General features: G+C 40.0%; 1 protein-coding gene across 4 annotated transcripts in view; it reads left to right on the forward strand.

Moving 5' to 3' along the window:
• Positions 1-4,657: 4,657 nt before the first annotated feature.
• The window catches only part of arhgef10la (Rho guanine nucleotide exchange factor (GEF) 10-like a), a 190,549-nt gene continuing 186,530 nt past the window's right edge, over positions 4,658-8,676 (forward strand). For 2 of the 4 annotated variants that reach the window (XM_032513643.1, XM_032513642.1), the window contains exon 1: positions 4,658-5,073. The gene's annotated coding sequence lies outside the window, so the exon portion shown is untranslated. The remainder of the gene's footprint in view (positions 5,074-8,676) is intronic. The other 2 variants (XM_032513644.1, XM_032513645.1) reach the window with 1 other exon arrangement.

Raw genomic sequence — 8,676 nt, forward strand, 5'->3', positions numbered from 1 at the left:
CATGGAGTGATGGCGGCGCGACAACGTGAAAAACACTACTCCAATGAAATGCAATCAAACTGAAGTCAGTCATGAATGTAATATCTGTTAGAAAAAAAAGGCTTCAGTCTAATACTATAAATATGTTAACAATGTATGTACATGCTTATTAATATGGCTTCAAAAGCTACCAAAAGACCCTGATAAAAGGCACCTTTGTTGCAGTGAATGCACAGCATGTGAAGCGTCGTGGCGGTTCACTTCGGGGAGGCGGTGGTGTGTCTAGCATTTACAGACGAGGCGAGCTCCGAGCAGTGTTACGGTTCTGATATTTGTGCTGTATAGCAAATTGAATGGGGAAAAAAAAAGTGAATTGTCATCTTTTTATTTGTATTCTGTGTATTTGTTCAATGTGTTTTAATAAATCTTCTGGACAACAGTGACGTTGCGTGATCGTTTCCTTGTGGTTTAGTCTGAATGAATGAATGAATGAATGAGTCATTGAGTTGAGGAGGACTTTGGATTTAATAAGGGAAATCTTTACTTGACCTCATACACACGGAAAAGAATTTCTCAGAATTCTGACTTTTTTCTCAGAATTCTGACTTTAATCTCAGAATTAAAAAAGTCACTTTTTTCAATTCTGAGATTAAAGTCAGAATTCTGAGAAAAAAGTCAGAATTCTGAGATTAAAACCAGTATGTTAACTTTTCCCCAGAATTCTGAGATTAAAGTCAGAATTCTGACTTTTTTCTCGGAATTCTGACTTTAATCTCAGAATTAAAAAAGTCACTTTTTTCAATTCTGAGATTGAAGTCAGAAATCTGACTTTTTTCTCAGAATTCTGAGATTAAAACCAGAATTCTGACTTTATTCTCGGAATTCTGAGATTAAAACCAGTACGTTAACTTTTCCCCAGAATTCTGAGATTAAAGTCAGAAATCTCAGAAGTCAGAACTCACATACATTTTTCACCAGTGGCCCTAATCCTCTTCCGTACAAGACTTATGTATGTCTTGTGTTCATTGTGCAGCATCTTCCAGTGCCGCAATCTGTACTGCTGATGCGAAAGGCAGAAAACAGAAGCACTGGTGTGGTTAGGGAGGGACAAAAATAGCAGACAGAAGACATTCACAGAGTAGTCGCAGACGAGTTCAAAGACCAAAGAGGAATAAAGAAATACTTACATCCTGAACGGAAGCTAGAGAAACTGTCAAACTGAAACCAGACGATGCCACCACAGTGTTTCAGTTATGTAATATACAGCCTGTACTCCAGGATTTATGTTCTGCTGTCCCTAAAATACATTATTAAAATAAACTTGAGTGTATGTTTTTCCATATTTTGTATTATATGGCATCAGTTTAGTAAGTTAAAGCAACACTAGAGAATTTTTCCCTCTTTGGTCCCCCTACAGGTTGGAAGTGGAATAGTCCATTACATTACATCAAGGGTGCCCAAGTTTGGCCCGCCATGGATTTGACATGGTCGTGCTTCTTTCCTCTTTTTTTAAAAGTAATGACTACAAACTGTACATTTATTTCATGTCTATAAAATAAATCCCTCTAATCCCTCGGGTCATATTGACTCGCAACTTATTTTGGGGTTTTAAAAACAGTTCTGAAAGAAAATTGGACTTCTTAATCTACCAACAAATATTGTATTTATCTCAATTTCAAACAATTGAAATAACATATGTTTAAGGAATGCAATCAGTCTCTACCAGAACACAATTAGAAATGGAAGTGCGATTTGTTTTCTCTTCATAAGGTCGTAAATCATGTTGAAAATACACTGTGGAAAAAAAATGAGCAGTCATATTTAGAATAATTTTCTGAATTGAGTCAGGAATACAGTACATGTTTATCACAGAAAACAAGGTAAGGCCATTGAGTTTCAGGTTGAAAAAATGTAACTTGTACCATTTTTCTTCCATTCGACCAATGGGTTAATTTGACCCGTTTCAAATACCATACAAGGGTTAAAGTACATACGTATGTTTTGTCTGCGGAGAATGGCAAGTATTACGGTATTACTTAAAATCTACATTTATTTTTGGCCCGTTGCTTTCCATCCAGATACATTTTTGGCCCTTCATATGAAAGAATTTGGGCACCTCTGCATTATGTCATGCATGTTTGCCAGATCGGGAAGCGGATCTGTCATTGCATGAACTGGACAGGGGGACCAAAGCGGGAAGAGTTGTCTACTGTTGCTTTAAGACGCTGACACGCCAACCCGATTATCGGCCGTCGGACAGTCTGGCGAGGTCGTCGACTCGAGTCCGTCCGGTGTGTTCCGTGCCGTCGTCAGCCGGAGAGCCAGAGGAACCGTCAGGCTTCATTTTAGCCGATTTGACGTGTTGAATGGGTGGGTGGGCAGTCGGACTCATTGACCAATCGGATTGGTGGAATGCTAACCTGGAAATAACGAGCTGTATCCGCGTGACTTGAATCTCAAAATCGGAGGAAAATCTTTTAAACTGACCTTTATCGATCTGAGATGAAGACAGATGCAGCAGCTTCACGGTCTACTTCTCACTTAAAAGGTTTTCAGAAACAACAAGTTACAGTGAACTATTTTCATAAAATGTGAGTATTCCGAACAAGCCGCCATTATGGTCGGTTTTGAAATTCCCGAAAAGCCAGACCCGGTCGGTTTTAACTTTTTTGGGGCGAAAATACATGTTAGCGCCTCCTGCTGCTACGGAGACGTATTACATCTCGCACACACGCAGAACATACACTCAACTCGGCGTCGCTTCGATGTTTTCCGAGGCACTTTCTTTTTTTCTTTTTTTTACATATTTTTGGGGCATTTTCAGCCTTTTATTTTTGACAGGACAGCTGAAGATATGAAAGAGGAGAGAGAAGGGGAATGAAACCCAGCAAAGGGACGCAGGTCGGAGTCGAACCCCGGACCACTGCGTCAAGGAGTAAACCTCCATATATGGGCGCCCGCTCCACAAACTGAGCCATCTGGCCACCCCCGAGGCACTTTTTTGACCAACTGCCTTTTCTACTGACATGTGGCCTTTAAGTCTTTGTTTGGTTTTTTCACCTGACTGGGAGAGAAATTTCCCCTTGGGCACAATGAAGTTAACCCTTGTGTTGTCTTCCTGAAAATCAACACTTTTGTTGATGCTTTTTAGCAATGTTTTTAACTTTTTCCTTCTGTTTTTTTATCCCATTTCTTGACACGTTCAATGCTTTTTTTTCAATTGACTTTTTTGACGTTTTCAACACTACGTAACACTAACTTATTAACTTTAGTTTTACAGTTGTCTTTGGAATTTATGGTCAATAAACTTCATTTATAGGAAATTACACCTGTTAGGGTTATTATTATTATTTAGACTAAAATTAAAGGAAAGGATCTTGATGGATAATCACAGACTGGAATGTGTCAACTTTTACTCAATACTATCATAAATCAATCAAAAGCACTTCAACTTTTTTTTTTCAAATGCTATAAAATTGAAGAAGACACCCCAAAATTAATGAAAGTAGAGATTTGTACTTGGCAAAGAGCGATGTGTGGAATCAATCATGTTATTTTGGGGAATTAAAAAGAACATTACTATAGGAAATGGGTCAATTTGACCCAAAGACAACATGAGGGTTAAAGTTGCATGGTAGCTGCTGTGTAACTGACCCAATGAGAAACAATTGCATTATGAAATAATTACTTTGGCCAATGTATGGCCCAAAATAATAAAATAAAAAAGATGGTAAATAGACTTTTTTTTCCCAACCGCGGCATCTTTAAGAGAGTGCTTTAATTGCTATTTTTGCATCAATAAAACTGGCAATTTAAAACAATGCAATCCTATAATTATGTTTCTTTTCATGTTGGATAGCAGGGTGCTTATTTCATGTGTTTTAGTCCAACCGTTTTCAGACACACACAGTAAACACACACAGTCAGGATGATCAACAACACGATGACAGCATGAAGTTTGTACTGTTGAATGAATTATTTCATATTTTTTATATATTAGATATTTAATATAACACTTTATATAGCTTAATGTATGTGGTGAATGAATGAACATGGTACTCTTTACTTTTACACGTCCTTGGTCATATCATATTGTGCAAAGTGTTCAAGTTGTGTGTGTGTGTGTGTGTGTGTGTGTGTGTGTGTATGTGTGTGTGTGTAATGTATCTGAGAGAAGTCCGTAATAAATAAAGGTTGATTAAAACTTTCTGATGCTATTTCATATGCTTGCATCGAACATTTTCATTAAAGCTTCTTACAACAGTCAGTGCTCCTATTTTTGATACAAAATATGTCTTATGTGAATTATTTTTTTTGTAACAAAGTATCTTTTTTTATTTTTTTATTCTTATCAAATGTATAAGATGTATTGCTCCAATTCCTTTGGCTGCTCCCTTCAAATCTCCTTTGTGCTGAATCAGTTACCACCTTTTTCTTTCGAAATCTCAGCCATTAAAGAGAAATTCAGTCAGCTGACCACAGCCAGGAAGTGTTTTCAGACAGCATTGCCGCTAATACCTTTCGTCCAACCCACTGCTTCTGTAGAAATCACCTGATTGGCACACATACGGCCCCCTAGGCTTTCCATTGGCCGCATGCTTGCCTTTGCCACTCTGCCATTGGTCGGTTGTCTGAAAGCCCTCCTGCTGCTTTGTGCAGCAGTGTCTGGAGAGTGGGTGGAGGGGAGAAAAGCAAAGAATGGACACTGGAGGGGCTGAGTGGGGAGAAGGACCCTTGTAAAAAAAAAAAGAGAGGGACAGAGAGGGGAGACAGAGGAAGGAACACAACCAGAGAGGCGAGAGAGAGAGGCAGAGAGAAAGAGAGCGAGGGAGGGAGAGAGGGAAAGAGGGGAGGGAGCAAAGAGGGTTATCTCATCTAGAGTTGCTAGTGCAAACGGTGCAGGGGAGAAGTTGTGGGAAAGTAAACAGAAGAGGAGAATTCCAATCTGTTTTTCAGCCACTTGCTCTCGCAGGGGACCACGAAGATGACTGGGCTGGACCCGGCAGCGTGCTAACAACTCAGAGTTCATGGGATTAAAGTGTCACCAGGGTGTGCCTGAAGCTTCTGGGAGGACATACTGCTGAAGACAAGGAGGTAAGAGGCGTATATATTTGTTGTCCTCTAAACACTTGTCCTCTTTCCTTTCTCCCTTCCTTCCGGTCTGTCTCTCCTCTTTCTCCCTCCTCACCCTCGGCATGGTTAGCATGTTGCAGGGACAGCAGCTTTGTCCATTGATGGAGTGGAGATGGGGGGTGGGTGTGCTGGTTTGTGCTTCTCTGTGCTTCTCTGTCTCAGTCCGACAGCCACAGGAGTAGCTGAGAGGGCGAGGGGGATCGTGGAGGAGGAGGAGGAGGAGAGAGGATGGGAACGGCAGATACCCGTGTGGCCCCTTTGGCAGAGTACACACACCACCATGGACGATTAAACCTTAGCCTGCCTCAGAGAGCCGCCGGGGCCTTGTTATGATAGCAGCAGGTCCTGAGACAGACACCAGGAAGGATGAGCGAGAGACAGGCGGCTCGTCCCTGATCCCACACCTCTGGCCGGCTGTGTTCTCACAGCTTCAGGCTATAAAAAGAGAGTCCCTGGCCCGGGCCAGGCCTTAACCGTCCCAGTTTGACGGTTGCTTCCCGGACTACAATAGCCCCTCCCAGGATGGATTTCACGCTGCCTCAATGCTCTGAGGAGAATAGAGAGGGGAGACAGGGAGGAGAGGGGTGAGGGGTGAGGGGTGAGGGGGGAGCTAAGGGACCTCTGACCAAGTCATTTGCATTTTGAGCTAAGCCACTGTTTCTGGTTCACTTGCCGGAAGTCAGAAGTGCCATTTTTTTAAAAAAAATTTTTTTTAAGAATCTCCATTAGACCCACTGTATCCCATTTTTTTGTTCACATTCCAGCACTTCCAACAGACATTAACAGTCCGTGCATGCATGCCCTGAAGCTACCACAAAGACTTCACTATCAATGGGAACCACACATTCACCCATGACAACTTGCACTCACACAGTCATATGTGCACATGCGAGGCCTTGGCGCTACACAATCGGCCATTTGATAGTGGCGACACGCCTGCCACATACTGTATTACACGTCCCTTTAGAAATGTGAGATCATTATCTAAAACGAGATAATCCGGAGCGTCTGCAAGTTACTGGAAGTATTTTGTTGTCACACTAATCATGCCACCCAAACTTCAAATTCAAAGCCAAGGCAACTCAGCTTTACTGGAGTATATTGTCATAGGTGACATCTGGTTTCACATGGAAAAGGGGGCAGCTATTCCTCTACAATAGCTAACATCAGACATATTGCTTGAAGTCAACTGACCGTAGGACACATGTGACATGTGACATTTGAGATCTGCGTATACATCCGTCTTCGTCCGCTTATCCGGTGTTGGGTCGCAGACTAGATCTGCGTGTGTGTAGTTCACATAGGGCCGGGCGATATGGAGAAAATCTAATATTGCGATATTTTTGACCAAATACCTCGATATCAACACAGCAACGATATTGTAGCATTGGCTATTGGTGAGCCAATCAATGAGCACATTTGATAGATAATCATCAGTAATGTGGATATAAGTGTGTAAAGGCAAATAATTGTCTGGTAAGTTCAGGAAATGACATCACTTTACCGTAATGCAGCCTTTAAAACCAGGAAAAGACACCACTTATGTCATAGCACGATATCCAAAATCTAATATCTAGTCTCATATCACGATATCGATATAATATTGATATGTTGCCCAGCTCAAATAGCTATTGTTGTTCAGTATACTGTGTTGTGTCTCAGTTGTTGGTCTTGCAGTGATACCATGGCCCAAGATGAGGCTCAGTCTTTACTATGCTAATACGCTAAAACTAGCACGTCTATTGTAAAGGATCATCACAAAATTTAAAATCAACACTTCAAATGTGACTTTCTGCAAAATATTTGATCTTAGTGTTGGTGAGAGCTTAAAGTTGTTGAGTCAGGGGCAAACACCGGACTTTGAAAGGGAGGCGGTTTATTAACCCTTGTGTTGTCAAAATTGAAAATCAACACTTTTGTTGACGCTTTTATTGACGTTTGTAACTTTTTCTTAATTTTTTGTCCCATTTTTCAACACTTTTGACACTTTTTTTTTGACGTTTGACTTATTAACTTCATTTTCAAAGTTATATTTGGAATGTATGGTCGATAAATCTCATTTATAGGAAATTATACCTAATGTTTGAGTTAGAAAAGCAGAAATTAGGAATTATAAAGGGATTCGTTTTTTGTCATGAGGTCACAATTCATATTAAAAACCACTATGGAAAAAACATAAATGGTCAATTTTTGGAATAATTTTCTGAATTTTAAAAATTTCAGGTTTTTTTTGAATATATGGTCAATAAACCTAATTTTTAGGAAATTATACCTAATGTTTGAGTTAGAAAAGCAGAAATTAGGAATTATTTAGATTAAAATTAAAGGAATGGATGTTGATGGATAATCACAGACTGGAACATGTCAACTTTTACTCAATACTATTTCAAAACCACTTCAATTTTTTTTTTTCAAATCCTATAAAATTGAATAAGATGCCCCGAAATGAATGAAAGTAGAGATTTGTACTTGGCAAAGAGAGTTGTGTGGAATCAATCATGTTATTTTGGGTAGTTAAAAAGGACACTGATATAGGAAAACGGGTCAATTTGACCCAAAGACAACATGGTTAAAAGACAAAAGTAAGACAGACATTACTCTGTTGGTCAGCTTACCCTTTATGTAAAGAAACAACTGGCAGAAAACAGCATAATCTGTCCTCTAGATTATATATAAAAAAGGGATTCCAACAGATTTCACACCAAAGGTGACTTCATTGATCATGGGGATAACTGCCAGTGAAAAGTTTTCTCTGTCAAGTCTGAGATTCTCTCAAAATACCCATGATGACATGGGGTTGGAACCTGGAAGTGAGCAGTTAGAGAGGCGTGGACATGCACCAGGCAGGGAGCGTTTAACTATTTGTTGCATCAGGGCAAGGTTTTCAAAGTCTGACGTTGGGCCCTCCCCAGACAGAACTGAGTCAAACTGCAACCCCCCTAACATCTCCCGTCATCTGTGCTATACTGTGAGGTACAACTTTTGATTTTTTTCAGCCTATATTTGTCCCTATTTGCAACATATCCATGTACAATTACCTGTGGAGTACTCTGACACTGAAGAAAACCCCAAAATATGAGGCTAGGTCCTGGTTATTGTTCCATGTGAGGCACGGAAAAAGAAAATAGCAGGAAATTTATGCTGATTTGTACATTTAAAAAAATATTAGTTGTGCGTTATGTGGTTGACGTTGGACGGTGATGACATGTGACTATGAGTCACTCATCAGGATTGGGAAATCAACTTGACCTGCCAGTCTTCTGCTGACTCTGCAGACCTCGTGCCAACTCTGCTAGCCCGGGCTAGCTATCCAGCTGGCTTATTATATAAAGTTATAAAAATGTATACATCTACAGTGGCTTGCATGGGTTTACACACTCATGCTACAGTTGATTAAAAAGAGGAATAAAAAAAAGATCTTTTGTAAATTTATTTTAATGCCTTAATTCAAAGAAATTAGGAAAACCCAACCTTTTAAGAACACCAATTTTCTTTGTGAATGAGTAATGTGTTGTAAATAAATAAATTCCTTCCTTAAAATACAGGGGGCATAAGTATACACCC

The sequence above is a fragment of the Etheostoma spectabile genome, chromosome 4 (assembly GCF_008692095.1).
Source record: "Etheostoma spectabile isolate EspeVRDwgs_2016 chromosome 4, UIUC_Espe_1.0, whole genome shotgun sequence".
NCBI classification, from domain to species: domain Eukaryota; kingdom Metazoa; phylum Chordata; class Actinopteri; order Perciformes; family Percidae; genus Etheostoma; species Etheostoma spectabile.